Genomic DNA, 20,492 nt, shown 5'->3' with positions numbered 1-20,492 from the left:
TAGAAATCTAGAACTTAAAGAAATCCAAAAGAGAACTGAATCTTGGCTAAAAGTCGTCATGCTGCGAGGTTCTACTCTCCCCCACTTGAAATATGCTAGAAACTGAGAACTTCATAGTCCTTCGAAACCCAGACTAACTCGAACTCTACCACTCGATTCCAACCCCTGATATCCTGATACACGGTAGGATCTGAATCCACACATCATTCATACATTCCAAAACAAATATAATCGAGGACAAAGATAATTAATCCATTCATAATAAGAATTCAATCATAGTAGAGCTAATAGGATAATTCCATTTAATTGATCATCCACAATTACATCTAAACCTTGAAACACAAACATAATTACAGATAAATACCAATACTACCACAACAACTAACTAGAAGAACTGATAGCTCAAATCTCGTTCCCAGGGACCCCGACGGTCCTTTGACGACCATCGGGTAACTGCCAAGCTAAGGGTGTAAGATACATCACCTCTCTGAGAAAAGGACAATGAGATCTAATTTGGCCTTCCTGGCCGCTATGAAAACAAACTCGCACACTCCGCCTACAGTCACTTCCATAATGACCCTCCTCGCCACACCAGCGACATGAAACAGATCTGTGCCTCCCTCCAACTAATCCAAAACTCTGGCCGGCGGACTTGAACCACTTTGCTGCAGGATGGGACTGATCTGGAGCCTGACACTGCTCCCTCACATGGGTCTCTATCTTAATCTCTCTCCTCCTTGTGACATCCTGAAGCTCAACGAGAGAACCATAGCGTTGGATGGACACGAACTGTCGAATATCCATCTTGAGCATGCTCAAATACTGAGTCATCTGAGCCTGCTCTGAATCAGCGAACTCAGGACTGAACAAAGCCATATCAGTGAACATCTTGGTGATCTTCTGAAGGGTTTTGGTATACTACAACATCTAATGGTGCACATACAAACCTAAATACCTTGGATCTATGTTTTCACTAATTATACATGCAAAAGGTTTCCAAGGTATTAACCTATAACTAGCATGCAATTTAACATAAACAATACAAGATACTAGTTAGGATAACATACCTCTTTGTTGTAGCTTGATTCCATGGAGCTTAAGAGCCTAGTGCCCCAAGTGTGACACCTCAAATGGTTCACACAACACCAACAACAACTTGGAATAACTTGATAGAAAAGTCCTTATGCTCAAAATCGGCTAGCCCTATCATATCAATCCTTGGGGCCGATTTCTTGAGCTATGGGGTCTTTATATATTGTGGCTATTAGGGTTACACTATGTAACTCATGTATTTCCATATTCTTCATGCTCCATGGGTTAAAACCTCCATGGAGTATCCATGGGTTACTCTATGGGTTTAGCCCAACATGAAGAACTATGGATCATAAGCCCACATATATAAGAATGAATGATTTACACAATCAATCCCCATATATTTAATTAGTATCTTTTTTATCACAAAATTAATTCCAAATTAATTCTTCATCAATACTAATTAAATAATATGATTTCATATTAATATATTAGAACTTATAATATATTAATAAATCATAAATATCATTTTCTCACAAAAGTCTATCAAAATCGTTCTGATGCCATGCAACCCAAATGAATCATGCCAAATCGGGTCAAGTACATACAAATTATAGTTATGGACTTAGACACTAATCCAACAGTCTCCCACTTGGATAAGTCTAAATCTATTATTGCAAGTATGACTCCTAAAACCCGGCTAGCAATCGTAGCTCCTAAAAGCCGATGTCGAACTCTGAACAAATCAATGACGCGTTCATTAGATAAGGGATCATATATTCCTCCATTCTGGATATCATATGGACTGAGACATGGATTATAATCATTCTCTCTGTCCATCTGTTGTTTCCCGATTTTCGATTTATGACGGCCGACTAATTGAACAAATCAAATCAGTCTAGGGCCGGCCGAGCACTTACGTTTGTCATCACTAAATCATCGAGGGGCCTACAAATATCGCTTTTATCCCTCCAAGGGTAAAAGGAATGGATAAACTTCGACTCATATGCTTGCTCTATATACTTATCAAATCACACACAAAAATGCGTTTTATAACACCAAGTTACTGGTGCGTTTTCACATAATCAATGTGTAACCGACTTGTAGACTGCAACTCATATCTCTTGGTTTGAAGAATATACGATATTATCGTCTCATGATCACTCGTGATAAAATCCATGAAGTGAGTCAAATGAGCGTGGGTTTAATCCAATACTCGAATCTCATTCCAGGAGCACTCATGAATGTTGCAGCAACTTTTGCTATGTCTAAACACTTTAGACATCTGCAAACCCAATTCATGACAGTCTTGCCTTAATACCTACTTCCAACGTATTATCGACTGTGGATGGTTTGAATAACTTAGTCATTCGGGAAGAATAACCTAGTTATTCTGGAAGTCAAAACATGCAAAGTGAAACACAAGAATAATGGAATCCAATATGGTCTTAGAACTTATGAATATAAATAAATCACCTTTTATTTATCACCATATTGATTACACATTATTCAATGTTTCGATTTATCAACCTAATACTTGAATTAAAACAATAGTCATGACATGCTCCAAGCATGCACACTATGTTTGTCCAAACAATAGCTATGCCATACTCCAAGTATGCACACTATGTTTGTCTATGATCCTTACTTTGTGAAATGGACCAATTGAACATAATTTCAATGATGCTAATTTCACAATCCCAAATCCTTCCTGCAAATGTAAGAATACCAAAATCTTGCCATTTACTGTAATCTGTTAGATTCTAAACTTATATGCCATGATCCTCTTGTAATGACTATGCACAAAAGTCACAAAGACTTGGCAACAGACATTACAAAGCATTCCAATGGAGAGCAACTCCATGGAAACGAAGTCTCAAATTCAAAGTACATTCCTTTGAACATCCTTCTTGTATTAAGTTTTCTAATCTTACACAGATTTAAAGAATAACTTCCACCTATGGAAACATTTCCACATTCCATTTTGACTATCACTTCTGAACAAGAGTTGCCTCCTTTCAGAATATGTCAATATGGTCCTCCCAAAATTAACACTATACTTCCAATTGTCCATGAGCAACCAATCTTTGGTAAACCTCAGATTGTCCTCGACAATTGCTTAATCATTTTAGTCATATCCAGTTCTAGTACTTTTTCCCTCTTAATGCCCTAGGCATTTGAAAAAATTTAGGACAGATGAATATTACATCACATGTAATCGATCCTATATCCGAAGCATATGGGACAAGATTAATTATGTCTCACATTAAGACATGATACTATACCATTCTTTTGCTATAATATTTTTATTTCTATTTGTCATGTTCTCATAATTCAGATTATGAAAAGGGATGTCGCAATCGTAATCGAATTTTAGAACGCAAATAATGTAATCATGACTAAATTTGATCAAAATCTCACAATCTAAGCTTTTAGAATTAAACTAACGTATAATTTCCTCTCCCTTAATTATAGCAAAACAACCTTTTCAACCCCTGCAACTTCACGAATTGAAACTTTTTGTTTTCTATAATTAACATTGCTCACTTGCAATATTTACCATAACTAATTATGCTACCACTAGCATAATAATTATTATCTTACTAGCATAACACTTATGCTCCCACTAGCTCTGACATGTATCCAGAAATCAACTGGACTTCTAGAAATCAATATTTTATTGACTTTCTTACCAAAGTTCAGATTTCTGATACGAGATGCTTTGATAAAACTTTATCAAAATCATACACCTTTCCTTAGATATCTCACATGTGTGTCTAAACAATTTTTAGAACTATGAAAAGGGATGCCGTAATCATAGTCTCAATTGTTTAGACCTTTGCCATTTCTCACAAGTCCATGTTAATGTGTCGGTTAACCACACACGCTCCACTAACGACTTTGAGAATGCAAATATCACAATTACTATCTACTTAAAATCTACTTAGTGAAAGCATTTCCTCACCATCATTTTCATGAATCTGAGAGAAACCTTATGACACTTAGATTTTATGGTGTATGTGTTCCTATCCATGTAAATTTGTCATAACCATAATCACAAGACAAGGTTAGTGACAAATCCAAACTCATATGGACTGAACTTGTGTAATCTTAACTTCTTGCCACCTGACAGCAAAAGGGCCTACCATTGCTTCCAGGTTGTTATGCAAACAATTGAGAACTCATAGAGCTCATATGCATAGTCAAATTTAACTGTAATGGGCACAGAAACAAGAATATGTCAACACGATAGGTTGCAAACCTCAAGTCGTGTGCTAGTGATAAACAATAGGTTTCAACCTTGATTAGTTCTTGAGACTTTCAAGACCTTTAAGACTCCCACTGTCCTCTTGACATATAAGACTCTCTTGTCAAGAATCATTCCTTGACAAACAAATATTCATGAGTTAGTGCAGATTTTTTATCAAGACAAACACTTCACACAATTGGTCACAGATGGTCTTTGTCTTATCCAAGACATCACAACTTGTCAATTTCAAATGTACAAAAGTAAAAAAAACATTTTACTCTACATTTGACAAGTGTTATAAACCTTCTCAATATTATGTCACTCAAGTTACAATCTTGGAGTATTACTCTAAGACTTAATTTTGGAATGAAGTATGACTTATCTTTTTGATTTAACCAATTCAACAAATCACGATTCCTCTTCTTAGTCAAACAAATGCACTAAGATGTCCTTAGAGAATCAATTGTGATATGGTTTCATAATCACTAAGATAATCATAAAACAAGATACTCAAGTACTCTCCCATCTTTTCAGATTGGAGAAACTTTTATCTTTCTGCCTAATTCGATTCTTCTTATTCGTTCTACCTTACATTGAAACTTTTCCATTGTACTAGAATGACACTTAAACTTGTAAGCATAACCATATTCACTAAACTTTAGTAAATCATGACGAATAGTCTTATCGATCTTTGTGGTGGACCTGACCAGCGCACAACCAAGTGTACCCGATCTCCTAGTCCTTCACTTGACTCACATATACATGTACACAAGGAATTAGTTTTAATTTCCCAAAGATGAAAATTCTCATTCATCATACAATACAAGTTGCATGATTCCAAGATTCTATCCAACTGAAACTTGGGTGATGAGAATCTTTCCTTATTTGGTAAATTATGACACTACCAAAAACGAAAGAATCAAATCTATTTTCCAATATTGCTATCAATGGAAACATATAAACAACAATTTTTCACAAATTCCATTGTAAGGATACTTAAAATAAATAAAATAAAATATTTTCTTTTATTTTAAAACTTGCGGAAAAACTTATCCTTACAATGCAAATGCATATGAAAAACTATGTTGTTATGAATTCCTAAGCAATCTATCACAACTCTTTAAGCAACAGCTCAAAATTCTGATCATCGAAGCATGCGATCGAAATCCATCTCTTCGCGATCAGAATCAACTTACTCTTCCTTTAAGCTTCCTCTTTTTTCTTTGATTCTACAAAACATCAAAATGTGAGCTAGTCACATCATGTAATAAGAATCTCCAAATAGGAACTTAATAGAGTTAGATAGTGCACTTTACCCGAAGCATAGTCAAACACTCTGACTTTACCATCCTTATGATCTTTCAGGTAAATAGGGCAGCTTCACAACCAATGTCCCTTCCTTTGGCAATAGAAACATATGGACTCTTTAGTAATGGTACACGGGACTATCTGAGACTTAGCGTTTCTCTTTACCATTTGGTCAACCGTGTTGACTATGGTCGATCCATTTCCATTGGGAAGAGAAAACTTTTCTGGATTTCCAATGTTACCATTGTCAATGTCCATAGAAGTTTGAGAAGTAGATCTTACAATCAAATTTGCTTTACCAGTGCTCCAAATCATTGCTGATTCAACAGCAACAAGCAAATAGGTAAGATCATTAAGGGTCATGTCATGGTCTGTCATATAGTAGTCTCAAAGGAACTCACTTTGTGACTTAGGAAGTGATTGAAGGACCTAGTCAACAACCAACTTCCTCAAGACTTTGACACCCAAATCTCCCGGCTTGTCAATATGTGACTTCATCTCCAAGATGTGAGTACACATAGACACTGCTTGCCAATAGGTATTGAGCGACCTTGAACTTGTGGGTTAGGGAGAATAATTGGAGGAGGTGGAGGAAGAGAAGTATGATTTCCATGATCCAATCGCGGGACATCATCTTCATAAGGAAAGCTTGTTTCAAGGGATTTGGGAAGATCATAGCTGTCTTAACCAGACATCTACAATGGGAGAAATTCAAGTTAGTTGATTTAAGTCCTTAATATAACACCCAATATGAAATATTAAGGCTAGGACCCAACATAATATTTTATAACTTGGAAGAGGGATGCCGTAATCCAAGCTATAAAATATTTGAAGGTAGGTAAATGACGATTTACCAATTTCCAAAAAACGAAAAAGAATTATAGGTCTTAAGTGAATTTGAAACTCCTAGATCCTTTGAGATTCATTGAACTATTCAATGGCATGTTTAAATCTCGATTGTGCCCTTCAAGTTTTGTGACTCGGATGCTGAGGATCACAAAACAAGGTGTGAATAACCATGCAAATTAACTTGGTACCCTTAATATTTATCACCTAATCGATGTGCCGGTTACCCACACGCGCTCCACCGATCTATGATAAACATTAAGTCACCCTTTGCCACTCTTACTAGTCCATGTTAGTGTGTCGGTTACCCACACACGCTCCACCAACGACTTGGTAAGGTACAAAGTGTAATTTCATGGGTTAGCACCAAATTCATATTTTCCTAAGTAACTAAGATTGGGAATTTATAAGTGTTTAGTTACTTAGTATTTATCATTATACTTTTAATGAAGGGAGATTAGAGTCCTGTCCTATCCGTTCGTGTAACGACCCTCCACCAGTCAAGGAAGCGGTGAGTGAGAGTGGACACCCATTAAACTGCCATTTTATAGGCAGTAACCTTATACCCCCCTTATAGACCGGCTTCGTGAATGAGGCCTACTAACGGTAAGACTGACTTTGTTCTTATACATATATATAACTATTAACTATTAATATTATAATAGTATAAAGGGTTGAATTTTAACTCTTAAAATTCTAAGGGTTTAACTTGGAATTAAAGTATTCATAGGGGGGGGGGGGAACTTTACAAATTCCAAAACTTGAGGGCAAGTTTTGAACATTTCAAAAACTTTTGGTTTCCATAACTTATGAGTTTAAAGTAGTTTTAATGAAAAACTCTTCAAGTTTCATAACTTGAGGACAAGTTATGGAAGACTTTAAAACATTTAAAAAATGAGACTCTTCATTTTTCATAACTTATAGAAATCTTATGAGCTTTAAAAATCATAAATGAGACTTTTCATATAACTTGAGGACAATTTACAAAAACACATTTTATGAACAACTTTTAGATCAATTTGGATTGAAAACAAATTATCACATAATTTTTCTATTAATCTAAACTAACTCATAAGAACAAGCTAATTCAAATCAAACAATTTTTTTGTAATTAGCCTAACCATTAAACTAATACAAAACATGAATCTATTGACAATTATCTATTGAATTGGATTAGCATGAACATTACCACATCAAAAACAGGTTTATAGGTTCAAAAACAGCTTAGGGTAATGATTCTAGTCCAATTCCAGCCTTAAAACTCGAAGATATGCTGTCAGCGGCTCCTACTCGTCGAGTGTATGAACCTACTCGACGAGTAGGATGAATTTCATCATGGACTCGGCGAGTCCAGTGCCCAGAAAGCCAGAATTTTCGATTTTTAAGCTATTGCATCAAGTATAGATGAAAACAAGCCTTGGCTCTGATACCACTGAAGGGTTTTGGTATACTACAACATCCTATGTTGCACATACAACCCTAAATACCTTGGATCTATGTTTTCACTAATTATACATGCAAAAGGTTTCCAAGGTATTAACCTATAACTAACATGCAATTTAACATAAACAATACAAGATACTAGTTAGGATAACATACCTCTTTGTTGTAGCTTGATTCCATGGATCTTAAGAGCCTAGTGCCCCAAGTGTGACACCTCAAATGGTTCACACAACACCAACAAAAACTTGGAATAACTTGAGAGAAAAGTCCTTATGCTCAAAATCGGCTAGCCCTGTCATATCAATCCTTGGGGCCGATTTCTTGAGCTATGGGGTCTTTATATATTGTGGCTATTATGGTTACACTATGTAACTCATGTCTTTCCATATTCTTCATGCTCCATGGGTTGAAACTGTTGGATTAATGTCTAAGTCCATAACTATAATTGGTAAGACTTGACCCGACCCAACATGGTCCATTTGGGTTGCATGGCATCAGGACAATTGGATAGACAAGATGAGGAAAAAGGATACTAGTGATTTATATTAATATATTATAATTTCTAATATATTAATATATAATCATATTATTTAATTAGTATTGATCAAGAATTAATTTATAATTAATTAAGTGATCAAAAGGAACTAATTAAATATGGACTCTAAGATATATGTGTGTGATGGGCCAAGTTCATTTAGGTTGGGCTAAGCTTTCATGGATAGTCCATGGAGTGTTTAACCCATGGATCATATGAAATGAAAGGTCATGGATATTAGGGTTTAACCCTAATCTCCACACTATATAAAGATGTCCTTGGTTGGTGAAATGGGCACTAGTGTGTGTACACAAAAGGGCAAGGCCGATTTCACTAGAGAGAACCAAAGTATCCTTATTCTCAAGGTTATTCCAAGTGTTCATGGTGTTGTGTGAACCATTTGAGGTGTCACACTTGGGGCACTAGGCACTCAAGCTTCATGAAGACAAGTTACATAAAAAAAAAGGTATGTATTCTATCTATTTTATTACCCAAGTATATGATATTCATATGCTAGTATAGGGTAATATCTTGGAAACTTCATATTTGCATGTATAATAGAGAAAACATAGATCCAAGGTATTTAAGGTTGTATGTGCACCATAGGATGTTGTAGTATACTAAAACCTAACAGTGGTGTCAGAGCCATGGGTTGTTTTCTGTTATATTGATGCAAATGTTTTATTTTCAAGTTGGAAAAAAAAGGAAAAAAAAAACATGACGTTTGTCAAATTTTAAGATAATTACTTGTTTTGTGAAAAACGAATTATTTGTAAAATTTGAATCATTTGTTATATGAGTTGAATTAAGTCAAATTTAGTAAAAGATAAAATGATATGATTATTTTATTAGTTTTAAAAGTTTGATCTAAATGTTTTAAGGAGTTACAAATTTTGTCATAAAATTTTGGAGCTCAAAAGTTTTTTTTTAAAGTTGTGATCTTAAGGGTTTTTGAAACTTCCATAAGTTATGGATATGAAAGTTTTTTTTAAAAAAAAAAAAAATTTGATTCAAAGTTTTTATGGAGTTACAAAATTTGGTGTTAATGTTTTAAAGAATTCCATAACGTGTTCTTAAGTTATGGAACATGGAAAGTTTCATCATAAAACACCATTAATTCCATAAGTTATGGAATCCAAAGGTTTTCAAGAATTACAAAACTTGCCCTCAAGTTTTGGAATTTGAGAAAAGTTTTTTATGAAAAAAAGAATTTAATTCTAAAACTCTTGGGTTCATAACTTAAACAATTAATTAAATGGTTTTAATTTTGAGTTTAATAATTGGAATTATGATGTTTTGTTGAATAGTTCAAATTAACTCTTATGGACTTTATTAATAGTTAATTAAAGCGTTTAATTAAAAGAGTATTATTAAATCCATAAATATATGGTTTGAGTTTAATTAAATTAAAAGTCTAGTTTAATTAATAGATTAAACCATCAAGTATGTTAAATGTCTAAAATACACCCTTATACTATTATAATATTAAAAGTTTAATATATTATATGTATAAGAGAAAGTCGTCTTACCATTAGTAGGCCTCATTCACGAAGCCGGTCTATAAGGGGGGTATAAGGTTGTTGCCTATAAAATGACAGCTTAATGGGTGTCCACTCTCACCCACCGCTTCCTTGACTGGTGGAGGTCGTTAGCCGAACAGGTAGGACAAGGACTATAATTCTCCATTCATTAAAAGTATTAATGATAAATACTAAGTAACTAAACACTTATAAATTCCCAATCTTAGTTACTTAGGAAAATGTGAATAAGGTGCTAATCCATGAAATTACACTTTGCACTTTGCTTAATCCGTTAGTGGAGCGTGTGTGGTTAACCGGCACACTAACCTGGATTTAACAAGGTAGGCAAAGGGTAACTTAATATTTATCACAGTATCGGTGGAGCTCGTGTGGTTAACCGACACAATGATTGAGGGGTAAATATTAAGGGTACCAAGTATATTTGAATGGTTACTTCACACCTTGTTTTGTGATCCTCGGCATCCCAGTCACAAAACCTGAAGGGCACACTCGAGATTGAAACATGCCATTGAAAAGTTCAATGAATCTTAAAAGATCTAGGAGTTTCAAATCCAATTAAAACTTAATTATATTTCGTTTTTCATAGTGGAAATTGGTAAATCGTCATTTACCTATCTTCAACTATTTTATAACTCGGATTACGGCATCCCTCTTCCAGTTATAAATAGTTTGTTGGGTCCTAGCCTTAATATATCATATTGGGTGTTATATTAAGGACTTAAATCAACTTTACGTGAATTTCTCCCATTGTTGATGTCTGGTTTAGACAACAATGATCTTCCCAAACCAAGCTTTCCTAATGAATATGACTTCCCGAGTTTGGCTCATGGAAGTCATACTTCTCTTCCTCCACCTCCTCCAATTATTCTCCCTAACCCACAAGTTCAAGGTCACTCAAGCCCTAATGGCAAGCAAGGTCTATGTGTGATCACATCTTAGAGATGAAGTCACATATTGACAAGCCGGGAGAGTTGGGTGTCAAAGTCTTGAGAAAGTTGGATGTTCAATAACTTTCTAAGTCACATAGTGAGTTCCTTTGGGACTACTATGAAACAGAATATGACATGAACCTTAATGATCAGATCTATTTGCTTGGTGCTGCTGAATCAGCAATGATTTGGAACGATAGTAAAGCAAATTTGATTAGAAGATCAACTTCCCAAAAACTTTATGGACAGTGACAATGGTGACACTGGAAATCCAGAAAAATCATTCTCTTCCCAATGGAAAGGGATTGGCCTTAGTCAACCCGGTTGACCAAATGGTAAAGAGAAATGCTAAGTCTGAGATAGTCCCATTACCAAAGGGTCAATATGATTATTTTGCCAAAGGAAGGGGCGTTGATTGCAAACTGCCAAATTTACCTAAGGATGTTAAAGTCAATAAGTTTGACTCTACATCAGGTAGAGCCCATTATCTAACTCTGTTAAGTTCTATTCTGAGATACTCATTACATGATGTGACTGGGTCACATGTTGATGTTTTAAGAATCAAAGAATAGAGAGAAATCTTAAAGGAAGTATATGCTGATTCTGATCGCGAAGGTGGATTTCGATCGCATCAGAATTTTGAGCAGTTGCTTAAGAAGTTATGATATATTGCTAAGGAATAGATAACAACAGTTTTCCATGTGGATTGTAAGGATAAGTTTTTCCGCAAAGTTTTAAAATAAAAGAAAATTGTTTAATTTTATTTATTTGAAGTATCCTTACAATGACATTTGTGGAAAATTGTTGCTTATATGATTCTATTGACAACAATATTGGAAAATGGATTTGATTCTTTCATTTGTGGTAGTGTCTAAATTTACCAAATCAGGAAAGTTCCTCATCACCCAAGTTTCAATTGGACCGAAACTTGGAATCATGCAAGTTGAATAGTATGATGAATGAGAACTTTCAAGCATTGGAAAATCAAGAATAATTACTTGTTCACATGGATGTGTGAGTCAAGTGAAGGACTAAAGGGATCGAGTACACATTCTTGTGCACTGGTCATGTCCACCACAAAGCTCGTTAAGACTATTTGATTTACTAAAGTTTAGTAAATATGGTTATACTTACAAGTTTAAGTATAATTCTGAAACATTAGAAAAGTCTCAATGTATGGAAGAACGAATGGGAAGAATCAAATTAGGAAGATAAAAGTTTCTCAAATCTGAAAAGATGGGAGAGTACTTTAGTATCATGTTTGTGATCATCTTAATGATTTAGAAATCATATCACAATTAGTCCTCTAAAGGTCATCTTAGTGCATTCTTATGACTAAGAAGAGGAGTCATGAATTGTTGAAATGGTTAGATCAGGAAGATGAGTCATACTTCGTTCCAAAAACAATTCTTAGAGTCATACTCCAAGATTGTAACTTGAGTGACATATCTTAAAGAAAGGTTTAAAACACTTGTCAAATGTAAGAGTAAAAGTGTCATACTCTTGTAAATTTGAAATTGGTAAGTTGTGATGTTTTGGATAAAACAAAGACCAACTAAGGCCAATTGTGTGAAGTGTTTGTCTTGATAAAGAATCCGCACTATCTCTTGAATATTTGGCAAGATAGTCTTATATCTCAAGAGGATAGTGGGAGTCTTAAAGATCCTAAAAAGAATTTCAAGAACTAATCAAGAATAAAACTTGAGGTTCTTCACTAGCACATGACTTGAGGTTTATAACCTATCGTGTTGACATATTCTGTGCCCATTCCAGTTAAAGTTGGCTTTGCATAGGAGTTCTGAAAGTTCTCAATTGGTTGCATAACAACTTGGAAGCAATGGCAGGCCCTGTACTGCCAGGTGGCAAGAAGTTAAGATTGCATAAGTTCATTCCATATGAGTTTGGATTTGTCATTATCCTTGTCTTATGACTATGGTTTTGACGATTCACATGGATAAGAACACATACACCATAAAATCTAAGGGTCATAAGGTTTCTCTCCGATTCATGAAAATGATGGTGAGGAAACACTTCCACCAAGTAGATTTGAAGCAGATGGCAAAAGGTCTAAACAATTGAGACTATGATTACGGCATCCCTTTTCATAGTTCTGAAATTGTTTAGACACACATGCATGCTATCTAAGGAAAGGTGTATGATTTTGATAAAGTTTTATCAAAGCATCTCGTATCAGAAATCTGAACTTTGGTAAGAAAGTCAATAAAGTATTGATTTCTAGAAGTCCAACTGATTTCTGAGTACATGTCAAAGCTAGTGGGAGCATAAGTGTTATGCTAATAATCATCATGTTAGTGGGAGCATGATAATTATTGTTAGTGTTGCAAGTTAGCAATGTTAATTATAGAAAACAAAAGTTTCAATTCGTGAGGCTGCAGGGGTTGAAAGAGTTGTTTTGCTATAATTAAGGGAGAGGATATACTTCATTTCAGTTCTAAAGGCTTAGATTGAGACCTTAATCATCTTTAGTCAAGAATATATATATATATATATATATATATATATATATATATATATATATATATATATATATATGAATTTCATGTTGGATTGGTTCAACTTAAGGAAATTCTATATATTGCGTTCTCAAAATTCGATTATGATTACGACATCCCTCTTCATAGTTAAATTTTGAAAACATGGAAAATAAAAATATTGTAGCAAAAGACTGGTCTAGAATCATGTCTTTATGTAAGACATCATGAATTGTGTATACAGGATCGATTGCATGTGCTATAATATTTGTCCTTTTTAAATTTTTCCAAATGCCCAGAGGCATTAAGAAGGGAAGAGGTCTAGAATTGGATATGACTAAAATGATTAAGCAATTGTCGAGGACAATCTAAGGTTTACCAAAGATTGGTTGCTCAGGGACAGTTGGAAGTATAGTGCTAATTTTGGAAGGACCATATTGACATATTCTGAAAAGAGGCATCTCTTGTTCAGAAGTGATAGTCAAAATGAGAATATGGAGTTGTCTCCATAGGTGGAAATTATATGTGTAAGATTAGAAAACCTAATGCAAGAAGCATGTTCAAAGCAATGTACTTTGAATATGAGACTTAGTTTCCATGGAGTTGAACTCCATTGGAATACCTTATAATGACTGTTGACAAGTCTTTGTGACTTAGTACATATTCATTACAGGAGGGCCAGTGCATATAAGTTTAAAATCTAAACAGATTTCGATAAATGATAGGAATTTGAAATTCTCACATTTTTCAATAAGGATTTGGAAGTGTGAAATTAGAATCATTGAAATTATGTTCAATTGGTTTATTTCACAAAGTAATGATCATAGAAAAACATAGAGTGCATACTCGGTGTATGGCAAAGCTATTGTTTTGAAAAACATAGTGTACTTGCTTGGAGCATGGGACAACTAGTGTTTTTAATTCAAGTATAAAGTTGATAAAACCGAAACAATGAATAATGAGTAATCAGTATGGTGATAAATAAAAGTGTTTATTTATATTCATAAGGTTTGATACCATATTTGATTCATTTATTCTTGTGTTTCACTTTGCATGTTTTGACTTCCAGAATAACTAAGTCGCTCTTCCTGAATGATTAAGTTATTCAAATCATCCACAGTCGGTCATATGTTAGAAGTAGATATGAATCAAGACTATCATGGGTTGGCTTGTAGAGGTCCAAGTTGGTGGACAAAGTGGTGCTACAACACTCATGAGTGCTCATAAGTTCTGAGTATTGGATTCAACCCACGCTCATTTGAATCACTTCATGGATTTTATCACGAGTGATCATGAGACGATAATATCTTATATTCTTCAAACCTAGAGATATGAGTTGTTACTATGAGTTGGTTATACATTGATTGCACGAAAACGCATTGGTAACTCGATGTTATAAAACGTGCCTTTGTGTATGATTCAACAAGTAGTAGAACAAGCCATATGAGTCGAAGTTTATCTATTCCTTTTACCTTCGGGATAAAAGCGATATCTATGGGCCCCTCGATGATTTAGTGATGAGACATGTGAGTGCTTGGCCATGCCAGGACTGATTTGATTTGTTCAATTAGTCAGTCATCATGAATCGGAAATCGGGAAACAACAAATGGACAGAGAGAATGAGTTATAATCCATGTCTCAGTCCATATGATATCTAGAATGGAGGAATATATGATCCCTTATCTAATGGACAAGTCATTGACAAAGGTCAGAGTTCATCGACAAGGTCAGAGTTCGACAGAAGCTTTTGAGAGCTACGATTGCTAGTCAGGGTTTGAAGTCATACTCAATAATAGTTTTAGACTTATCCAAGTGGGAGACTGTTGGATTAATGTCTAAGTCCATAACTATAATTGGTAAGACTTGACCCGACCCAGCATGGTCCATTTGGGTTGCATGGCATCAAGACAATTGGATAGACAGGATGAGGAAAAAGGATACTAGTGATTTATATTAATATATTATAAGTTCTAATATATTAATATATAATCATATTATTTAATTAGTATTGATCAAGAATTAATTTATAATTAATTAAGTGATCAAAAGGAACTAATTAAATATGGACTCTAAGATATATGTGTGTGATGGGCCAAGTTCATTTAGGTTGGGCTAAGCTTTCATGGATAGTCCATGGAGTGTTTAACCCATGGATCATATGAAATGAAAGGTCATGGATATTAGGGTTTAAACCTAATCTCCACACTATATAAAGATGTCCTTGGTTGGTGAAATGGGCACTAGTGTGTGTACACAAAAGGGCAAGGCCGATTTCACTAGAGAGAACCAAAGTATCCTTATTCTCAAGGTTATTCCAAGTGTTCATGGTGTTGTGTGAACCATTTGAGGTGTCACACTTGGGGAACTAGGCACTCAAGCTTCATGAAGACAAGTTACATAAAAAAAAGGTATGTATTCTATCTATTTTATTACCCAAGTATATGATATTTGTATGCTAGTATAGGGTAATATCTTGGAAACTTCATATTTGCATGTATAATAGAGAAAACATAGATCCAAGGTATTTAGGGTTGTATGTGCACCATAGGATGTTGTAGTATACTAAAACCCAACAGAAACCTCCATGGAGTATCCATGGGTTACTCCATGGGTTTAGCCCAACATGAAGAACTATGGATCATAAGCCCACATATATAAGAATGAATGATTTACAGAATCAATCCCCATATATTTAATTTGTGTCTTTTTTATCACAAAATTAATTCCAAATTAATTCTTCATCAATACTAATTAAATAATATGATTTCATATTAATATATTAGAACTTATAATATATTAATAAATCATAAATATCCTTTTCTCACAAAAGTCTATCCAAATCGTTCTGATGCCATGCAACCCAAATGGACCATGCCAAAATGGGTCAAGTACATACCAATTATAGTTATGGACTTAGACAGTAATCCAACATCTTCGTCACCGACTCGGTCGTCTGTCTCAGGTCCAGGTACTCCTGGGCCAGTCTCTCCCTCTCTACTAGGGGAACATACCTTGCACGGAACATCTCCAAGAACTGCTCCCAAGTCATCGTGGCCCTTTGCTCAAGAGTATAAGAACTAGTCACCAGTCTCCACCAATCCCTTGCCCCCAACCTGAGAAGGTTAAGGGCGCACTTGACCTTCTGGTCATCCAGACAAGAACACTTGAAGAAACAACCCTCCACATCAGATAGCCATCTCATCGCCATAATCGGGTCCGAGACCCCATCAAACTCTGGGGGCTTCATACGATCGAAGTCCCGATACAGGGAAGCTCTCTCTCCTTGAACCCTAATGGCAGCAACAGCCACGATGGCTGCAACAACAACAACCTCCAAAAGTGTAGCATATCGATCATCAAAGTATTCCATCATAACGGCCTTGACAGATCCAACTAGCTCTGGTATCTACCCCCGGACAAACGAAATAACCTCCTCACGAATGATCTCCCTGACCTGGTCCTCGGTCAATGTTGGCCCATTCTGGCCATCTGATCTTGATCCGGATCCAGATCCAGCCTAAAATCGTCTCGTAATCGCCATACTCGATAATAAACCAGGGTGATATCAGAAAAAACGCATGTAACACTAGGGGGACCAATTCCCAACAAAAACCTAGGGGTTGTGACTTCCGTGCTACGTGTACGGGTCCTGTGCTTCCAGTAGCATGGGCCTATCCTACCTTCCACACCTACCCGTATTTGTCTCAGAAGATCATCACAACAACCCTAACAATACCCACAAGAATACACATACACTCTATCCTCTCATCCTAGAGGAAGGCTATACATTACACAACTGGTCGGCATACCGCACACAACTCATCCATGAAACTTCCACCAACTCTGCAGCACTCATGTATGCTAATCATATATAACGATGGACCCTATAAACAGTCGAATACCTGATTCTACCCTAAGCCCTTCATCAAACAAGAACAAGAAATAAGGCTAAAACAAAAATTCTCAGGCTATAGAATATTAGTTATGTACAACTATGCTGCGTACACTAAGTAACTACAGTAATGATGTCAATTTCATAAAAGAAGAACCCTAGGCTATCAAGCATCATATAATCAGGCAATTCTATCATGCAATTCCTGAAGATCCCTAACCTATCACTAGCATGATTTTCTAACAAATCATGTATCAGCAATATCAAAACTCCGCAAATATAACAATTATGGGTATTTTGGGAACCACTCTCCTGTCCGGACTCTAGCTGACTGTACACGCCGCATCTTCCTGAAAAATCAAAGTTAAGTCAAGGTCCACTTTCCTGATCCCAAGCCAACAATCAAACAAGAACATGACAAAATACCAAGCCCACGTCCTTAACCCAACTCTTTTATTATAATTTTTAATTTTTTTATTTTATTTTATTTTATTTTAACATTTTGCAAAAACTCTCGGATCCTGGTTTGAGACTGGATTCACACAAGTGTTCCTCCAGTTCACAATAACCAAGGCTTTGATACCAACTTGTAACGTACCATTTTCCCAACCAAAAAATGTCATTTTTATTAAGGTAAAACTTCCCTATTTATTAATCCATTAATTAAGAAAACCATTTATTCCAAATTACATTTATTAAAAATCAGAGTATTGTAGAAACGCGAAATCTTCAATGTTTCTGATGAGTGTGTACAGTCCCGCCTTCGCCTTCCAACAATAACTGATGATACCTGAAACCATAAACAACTGGGTAAACATAAAGCTTAGTGGCTTTCCCCCAAAACACCACCTCGATATGCACGCAGATAACCACTATAGCAAAGAAGAAATCTACCAATTTCAACTCACTTCCAATCACCTACAGGAAGATGCTTGAGTCAATACCCGATTACAAGTCATAGTTGTTGGGTTATGAGCATTCTAACACTCCTAAGTGTACATGCAACCCTAAATACCTTGGATCTATGTTTTCTCTATTATACATACAATTATGAACATCCAAGGTATTATCCTAATCTAGCATACAAAATAATAAATATAACAAGATTGAATACATACCTCTTTGATGTAGAATGTCTTCATGAAGCTTGAGTGCCTAGTGCCCCAAGTGTGACACCTCAAATGGTTCACACAACACCAAATACACTTGGAATTACTTGAGAGAAACTTGAACACTCCTTGAAATCGTCTAGCCCTCACACTCACACATTAGTGCACGATTTCTTGAGCCATGGGATTCTTTTATATGGTGGCTATTAGGGTTACACCATGTAACTCATAACGTTATCCATTCCTTATGCTCCATGGATTTTAACCTCCATGGAGTATCCATGGGTCACCCCATGGACTTAGTCCAACATAAGGAATCTTGGATCACAAGCCCACATATATAAGAATGAATGATTTACACAATCAACCCATATATTTAATTAGTCTCCTTTTGATCACTTAATTAATTCCAAATTAATTCTTGATCAATACTAATTAAATAACCTTATTAATATATTAGAACTTATAATATATTAACAAACCTTAAGTGTTATTTCTCTCATTATAGTCTATCCAAATGCATGATGCCATGCAACCCAAATGGACCATGCCGGGTCGGGTCAAGTCTTACCAATTATAGTTATGGACTTAGACATTAATCCAACAGTCTCCCACTTGGATAAGTCTAAAACTATTATTGCGTATGACTTCAGGAACCGATCAGCAATCGTAGCTCTCAAAAGCTTCTGTCGAACTCTGACCTTGTCGATGAACTCTGTCCTTTGTCAATGACTTGTCCATTAGATAAGGGATCATATATTCCTCCATTCTAGATATCATATGGACTGAGACATGGATTATCAATCATTCTCTCTGTCCATTTGTTGTTTCCCGATTTCCGATTCATGATGACTGACTGATTGAACAAATCAAATCAGTCCTGGCTTGGCCAAGCCCTCACATGTATCATCTTTAAATCATCTAGGGGCCCACAGATATCGCTTTTATCCCGAAGGTAAAAGGAATGGATGAACTTCGACTCATATGGCTTGTTCTACTACTTGTTGAATCATACACAAAGGCACGTTTTATAACATCGAGTTACCAATGCGTTTTCGTGCAATCAATGTATAACCAACTCATAGTAACAACTCATATCTCTAGGTTTGAAGAATATAAGATATTATCGTCTCATGATCACTCGTGATAAAATCCATGAAGTGATTCAAATGAGCGTGGGTTGAATCCAATACTCAGAACTTATGAGCACTCATGAGTGTTGTAGCACCACTTTGTCCACCAACTTGGACCTCTACAAGCCAACCCATGACAGTCTTGATTCATATCTACTTCTAACATATGACCGACTGTGGATGATTTGAATAACTTAATCATTCAGGAAGAGCGACTTAGTTATTCTGGAAGTCAAAACATGCAAAGTGAAACACAAGAATAAATGAATCAAATATGGTATCAAACCTTATGAATATAAATAAACACTTTTATTTATCACCATACTGATTACTCATTATTCATTGTTTCGGTTTTATCAACTTTATACTTGAATTAAAAACACTAGTTGTCCCATGCTCCAAGCATGTACACTATGTTTTTCTTAAACAATAGCTTTGCCATACACCAAGTATGCACTCTATGTTTATCTATGATCCTTACTTTGTGAAATAAACCAATTGAACATAATTTCAATGATTCTAATTTCACACTCCCAAATCCTTATCGAAAAATGTGAGAATTTCAAATTCCTATCATTTATCGAAATCTGTTTAGATTTTAAACTTATATGCACTGACCCTCCTCTAATGAATATGTACAAAGTCACAAAGACTTGTCAACAGTCATTATAAGGTATTCCAATGGAGATCAACTCCATGGAAACTAAGTCTCATATTCAAAGTACATTGCTTTGGACATGCTTCTTGCATTAAGTTTTCTAATCTTACACATATAACTTCCACCTATGTGTTCTTATCCATGTGAATCGTCAAAACCATAGTCACAAGACAAGGATAATGACAAATCCAAACTCATATGGACTGAACTTATGCAATCTTAACTTCTTGCCACCTGGCAGTACAGGGCCTGCCATTGCTTCCAAGTTGTTATGCAACCAATTGAGAACTTTCAGAACTCCTATGCAAAGCCAACTTTAACTGG

The 20,492-nt window shown here is 35.4% G+C and overlaps 1 pseudogene; it reads right to left on the bottom strand.

The window, feature by feature from the left end:
* Window positions 1–273: 273 nt before the first annotated feature.
* LOC145111195 (uncharacterized) overlaps window positions 274–20,492 on the bottom strand; it is a 36,260-nt pseudogene continuing 16,041 nt past the window's right edge.

This window comes from Lactuca virosa, chromosome 5, assembly GCF_052849685.1.
Source record: "Lactuca virosa cultivar CGN04683 chromosome 5, Lactuca_virosa_CGN04683_v6, whole genome shotgun sequence".
NCBI lineage: Eukaryota > Viridiplantae > Streptophyta > Magnoliopsida > Asterales > Asteraceae > Lactuca > Lactuca virosa.
This window is presented reverse-complemented; position numbering and strand designations above follow the sequence as displayed.